Source organism: Peromyscus eremicus, chromosome 4, assembly GCF_949786415.1.
Source record: "Peromyscus eremicus chromosome 4, PerEre_H2_v1, whole genome shotgun sequence".
NCBI classification, from domain to species: Eukaryota; Metazoa; Chordata; class Mammalia; order Rodentia; family Cricetidae; genus Peromyscus; species Peromyscus eremicus.
Window position 1 is genome coordinate 63,432,370 of NC_081419.1, and position 6,397 is coordinate 63,438,766.

At 36.3% G+C, this 6,397-nt stretch overlaps 1 pseudogene; it reads left to right on the forward strand.

Annotated features, from left to right (window-relative positions):
- The first annotated feature begins 995 nt into the window (after positions 1-995).
- LOC131908245 (olfactory receptor 5T9-like) lies at positions 996-1,922 on the forward strand (annotated as a pseudogene).
- Positions 1,923-6,397: the final 4,475 nt, after the last annotated feature.

A 6,397-nucleotide genomic window follows, 5' to 3' on the forward strand; every position in this document is an offset into this window, starting at 1 on the left:
GGTCTATAATTATGAATACAATGTAGTATGAAAGAAGGTTAAAAAAATTAACCGAGAAAAGTGGACATTTTGAAGATTAAATTGGCTGATTCTAAATATAAAAAACACAGTAAAAATGTAAAAAATATTTTTTTTCAATTTATAGTTAACAGAGGAAGTCATGTAATTGGACTCAATGTCTTTATCATAACTGCTGCCACTAGAAAGGTGGGCTTCTTCATGAATTTCCTTCCCCCCCCCCCCCCCCCGAGACAGGGTTTCTCTGTGTAGCTTTGCGCCTTTCCTGGATCTTGCTTTGTAGACCAGGCTGGCCTTGAACTCACAAAGATCCACCCGCCTATGCCTCCCAAGTGCTGGGATTAAAGGCATGCACCACCACCGCCTGGCTTCATGAATTTCTTAAACACAAGCCCGGGAGTGTGATAGGTGGACACAGTTCTCAAAGGGTATAATGGCTTTGTGTGGTGATATTGTGTTTTCCAATATATTGTGCACCCTAATAAACTTATCTGGGGTCAGAGAACAGAACAGCCACTAGACAGACATAGAGGCCAGAAAATGTCGACCATTGCCAGCAGTCTGTTGTGGGGGTATATTTGTGGATTTCTGTGGGCCTCTCACTTGGCAGGCAGGGTCTCTGTGTGTTCAAGGCCATACTAGGGAACAGAGCCAAGCGTGATGACACATGCCTTTAATGGCAGGAAGTGATGGCAGGAAGCAGAAAGGTATATAAGTTGTGAGGACCAGTAACTAAGCTTGTTAAGCTTTTAGGCTTTTAGCAGCAGTTCAGCTGAAATCTATTTGGATGAGGACACAGAGGCTTTCAGTTTGAGGAAACAAGATCAGCTGAGGAATTGACGAGGTGAGGTTAGTTGTGGCTTGTTCAGTTTCTTTGATCTTTCAGCATTCACCCCAGTATTTGGCTCCAGTGCTTTTTTATTAATAAGACCCTTTAAGATACATGCTATAGCTTTGTAACCTGTAAAAGCCAAAAAATGCCAATAAGTCCACTAGATTATGATGTACAAAGAATTCCAGTGGACAATGTAACAGGCTTCTCAAACGATGCTGACATGCAAGTCTTATTTCTCTTGTTTCTTGCCATTTATTTTTTTAAGGTAATTTGGGACTGATTTTGCTAGTCATTGGAGATTCCCGGCTCCATAATCCCATGTACTATTTTTTAAGTGTTTTATCATTCCTAGATGAGTGTTATTCCACATTTATCACCCCAAAGATGTTGATCAATTTTCTTTCAAAAGATAAATACATTTCATATCCTGGATATGTGACAGAGATGTTTCTCTTTGTTACTTTTGGAACCACAGAATGCTTCCTGTTGGCAGCAATGGATTATGACCATTATGTAGCTATCTACAACTCCCTTTTGTATGCAGTGAACATGTCACCTAGAGTCTACTTACCGCTCATCATAGCTTCCTATGCAGGTGGAATTATGCATGCTACTGTACAGACAGTAGCTATTTTGTGTTCATTCAACAAAGCTAGACATATCTTCTATTCCTCCATTGCTTGCTATTTTATGTTCTAACACACTTATAAATTAGCTTCAGCTGTTCTATTGTGTAAGTTCCACTGAGATCATCACCATCCTGATTGCCCTGATATCTTACAGTTTCATATTCCTTGAAACTCTTAAGATGTGTTCTGATGAAGGGAGGAGAAAAAAATCTCTACATGTGGATCTCATCTCACAGGAGTGTCCATTTATCATGGGACAAGTCTTTTCATGTATGTGAGACTCAGTTCCATTGATGCTTTGGAACATGTTTGTCCACATTTTACACTATTGTGGTTCTAATGCTGAATCCCATCATCTGCAGTCTGGGAAGCAAAGATGCAAAGAGGAAATGAATAAAATTTTTGAGAGATATTAGCTCATAATCAAGGTACATTTTTAAAAAATTAAATAATCCTAAAAATAATTTCCACTGTAAGTCAGTATTTTACATATAAAAACCTTAATTTGTTTTTGTTAATAGTGTCTATGATCCAACATGTTAGAACATGTCAGAACTAACTTGTTAATAATACCTCTGTTTCTGCTTGTCAGAATACCATCACTTACATAGCTATGGATAAATTGAAACACAAGTATATTAAAATGAATTTACATATATATGTATATACATATATATTTGTGGTTGACATTAATTCACTTGATTCTTCAGTGCATTCATGTCCTCAGGACTATATGCATTGGAACTTTGTCATAAAGGTTGTAATAAGCCATCTTTACCTCCTCTAAATTTAATATGTTTTCCTTCAGTTACCTTCTTCCCTAGCTTTCATGCAAGTGTCTAATTCTCCTAACATACTCAGAACAAACTAATCACCTAAGGGGGTTTTAGTCATGATCAACTTAAGCCATAGGTCTTTTCTACTTTTCTTTCTTTCTTCTTTCTGTTTTAGTTTTTGGTTTGTTTATTTTTGTTTTTGCTTTTTGAAACAGGGTCACTCTACATATCCCTGTTTACTCTGGAAATCACTTTGTGGATGAGGCTAGCTCAAACTCATAGAGTTCTGCCTGCCTCTGCCTCCTGAGTGCTTGAAATAAAAGTGTGAGACACTATGACAGTGTCCATAAAATAAATAAAATAGAAATAAATCCACATGAAACTAAGATAAATATGCTGATACAATTTGTACATTATGTTTTTAAGGAAGATTCTATAGGGGTGAGTTTCCATTTGGCTTTTTCAATGTCTTCAGTGTTAAGTGTGCTCCTTCATAGTATTTCTTTCTCCTGGCCATCACAATCTCTGCCTCATTTAATCATTCTTGTTCCATTATGTCTCTTTCTTAAAGTTACATAATTTTATGAAGACACAGCACACATCATCACTTAAGACAAGAGCTCATCTTATAAAAAGTAATATACTTAAAGCCATACCACCATTATATTTCATGTTATGATATTTTTGATGTGAGTATTATGAAATAAAGAACTTTTCTACATCTTATTATTAATATACTACCTTACTAAACTAAAATGTTGGCAGTATGCTAGAGATATTTTGTTTTGCATTCTATGATAGGGTATCAAAACATAGCTGGATGTAAAGTTTTGGATGCAATGTTTCAATCATGGATTTTTTACAGCCTTATTGTTGTTTTCAATTAAACAATCATAGACATTTTCAAGAAAAGAAAAGATGAGCAAAAAGAATAATGATGATCTTACTTATAATTAAGTATATAATTTAAATTTTTAGCAAATTCATGAAGAACAAATACTCAGTTACTTTCATCAAAATTCCAGCTTTCTTCTTTTTTTCCAACCATATTCCAGAAAGCAACTGGTGTTTTGAAAAATCTTCATGGCTTGCTATTTGGTATGCAATTTGTACCCATCCACATAGACAAATTAATAAAATTTTGTTCTTTCTTTATCTCAAGTCCACTTCTCTAAAAAAAAAAAAAAATGTGACTTCTTCTGTCCTTAAGGGTATGTTTTTAAATTACTTGAAATTATTGAATACCATCTAAAGTTTTATTGTGTTAAAGCTATTGTCATATTTCACACTTAACAAAATGCAATGCAAATGTATTAAGTACCTGAATACAAGACTTGAAATTTTGAAGTTGATGAAGGAAACATTATGGAAACTGCACCTAATTCTAGCTGGCTTCTGACTACTCCTCACACCCCATTCACACATCAAATCTGAGGCATCTGAAGAGTGAACTTAAACACTATTAGCTGAACCTTTATCTGAGAGGTCATAGTTAAAAATCAAATGGAGATCTGAGCACTCACTCAGCAAGATGAGACCAGATTTCTATACTAAGAAACACTGCTGACAAAATCCAGACTCCTGATCCTCAGGCCAGCAACAAGCAATGCGAGTTACCAAAGAAAATGTGAATTACTTCTAAAATTATTACCCCCATAGAAATGAAAACTTAGATGAAACAATAGACAATGTTTTACAACTAGGAATTATAAATATTGTCAAAGAATTCAGAGAAGGCTGGACTAAATGCTAGAATGAAGATAACAAAGACAAAATATACAGTTGAATGAAATACTGAAAATAATCTAGGGTAGTAAAATAGAATTTAATAAACAGACATGCTAAAAATAAGGGTAAACCTGAAAACTTCAAAAGAAAAATTCAAGGAATCAAATAAAAAAGGTCATTAGAAATCCTCATCATTAGATTAAAGTGGAAGAGAGACCAGCAGTTCTTGATGTCACGGTAGAGAATTTGGGTCATTAAATCAAAGAGAATATTAAACCTTTTAAAAACCAAGAAAGAAACAGCCATGGACTTTGTGAAAATGTCAAAATACCAAATCTACAAATTATATGTATAGAGGAAAGAAAGTAAACTCAGGTCAAATTCATAAAAATAGCTAACAATATAATAAAAAAATCCAAAATTTTAAGAAAGGGAGCTATATCCAGGCACAAGAAACATGCAAAATACTATAACCAAATAGAATGAGAAAAGAATCTCCCCACATCACATAAGAGACCAAATAAAAAAAATTATTGAGGAAAACAGAAATATCAAGTCCGAGATAAAGTCATACCCATCAAAATAACAGTGCGTTTGTTGATGAACACTTTAAAAGCCACAGGGATTTGGCTCAGCATTCTTCAAGTTACTGGAGATCACAAATGTTTCAGACTATGTTTCCCCAAAACTATGTCATAGCCAGAGGGAAAAAAAAATTAGGCAAGGTTAAAGAAATTCATGATGAATATGCCAACACTTCAGAAGATAGAAAAATGGGAATACATGTACCTGAAAAGAACATCAGCAGAGAAAAACAATGAAATCATGAGGTTTGTAGGCAAATGGATGGATCTAGAAAAAATCATCCTGAGTGAGGTAACCCAGACTCAGAAAGAAAATCATGGTATGTACTTACTCATAGGAGGATACTAGATGTGGAACAAGGATGACTGGACTGCTACTCACATCACCAGGGAGGCTACCTGGAAAACAGGACCCCAAGAAAGACATGAGGATCACCCAATGACAGAGAAATGGATGAGATCTACATGAACAGCCTGGACATGAGTGGGGTAATGAAGGGCAAGGTTCAAGTGAAAGAGAGCTTGGGGGAGTGGGAGATCCCAGCTGGATCAAGAACAGAGAGGGAGAACAAGGAATAGGAGACCATAGTAAATGAAGGCCACATGAGAATAGGAAGAAGCAAAGTGCTAGGGAGGCCCACAGAAATCCACAAAGATACCCCCACAATAGACTGCTGGCAATGGTCGAGAGACAGCCTGAATTGACCTACTCTGGTGATGGGATGGCCAAACACCCTAATTGTCATGCTAGAAACCCCATCCAATGACTGAGGGAACTGGATGCAGAGATCCACAGGTAGACCCCAGGTGGAGCCCCAGGAGTCCAATTGGCGAGAAAGAGGAGGGTTTATATGAGCAAGAATTGTTGAGACCAAGGTTGGATAAAGGACATGGACAAATAGCCAAATGAATGGAAACACATGAACTATGAACCAATGGCTGAGGGGCCCCCAATTGGATCAGGCCCTCTGAATGGGTGAGTTAGTCGGTTGGCTTGATGTATTTGGGAGGCATCCAGGGAGTGGGACAGGGTCTTGTGCTCATTGCATGAGTTGGCTATTTGAAACCTGGGGCTTATACAGGTTCGTTTGGCTCAGCCTAGGAGGAGGGGACTAGACCTGCCTGGACTGAGTCTACCAGGTTGATCTCAGTCCTCGGGGGAGGCTTTGCCCTGGAGGAGGTGAAAATGGGGGGTGTACTGGGGGGAAGGGAAGGGGGGGAAGAACAAAGGAATCCATGGCTGATATGTAGAACTGAATTGTATTGTAAAATAAAATTAAATTAAATTTAAAAAATGCCATGAGGAATAAATAAATAATTTTGGAACAGTTAATAAAAAGAGGTATATGAAAATATCCCAAAACAACAAATGTGAAGAATGAATATATATACAGCTCAGTATTAACCCTTAATATTGATGGCCTCTACTTCCTGTAAAAGATGATTAGACTAACATGTCGAATGAGGAAAAGAAGATTCACCTTTCTGCAGCTTTGAAGAATCACCTCATAATCAATCATAGACACTACCTTAGGGCAAAGGGATAGAAATAGATACTCTAAACAAATGAAACAAAGAAACAAAATGGAATGACTATTCTAATATTTTATGAAATAGATTTCAATTCCAAACTAGTGAGAAGAGATAAAGAGGGGTAATTCATGATCATTGAAGGAAATACTTTAAAATGATATTACAATCCTAAACATGTATGATCAAATATAGGTACAACCAATTTCATAAATGAAATACTACTAGATCTAAAACAAGAAAATAACCACAATGCATTGTTATTGTTGGGGCTGTCTTCAATACAACACGCTAAAC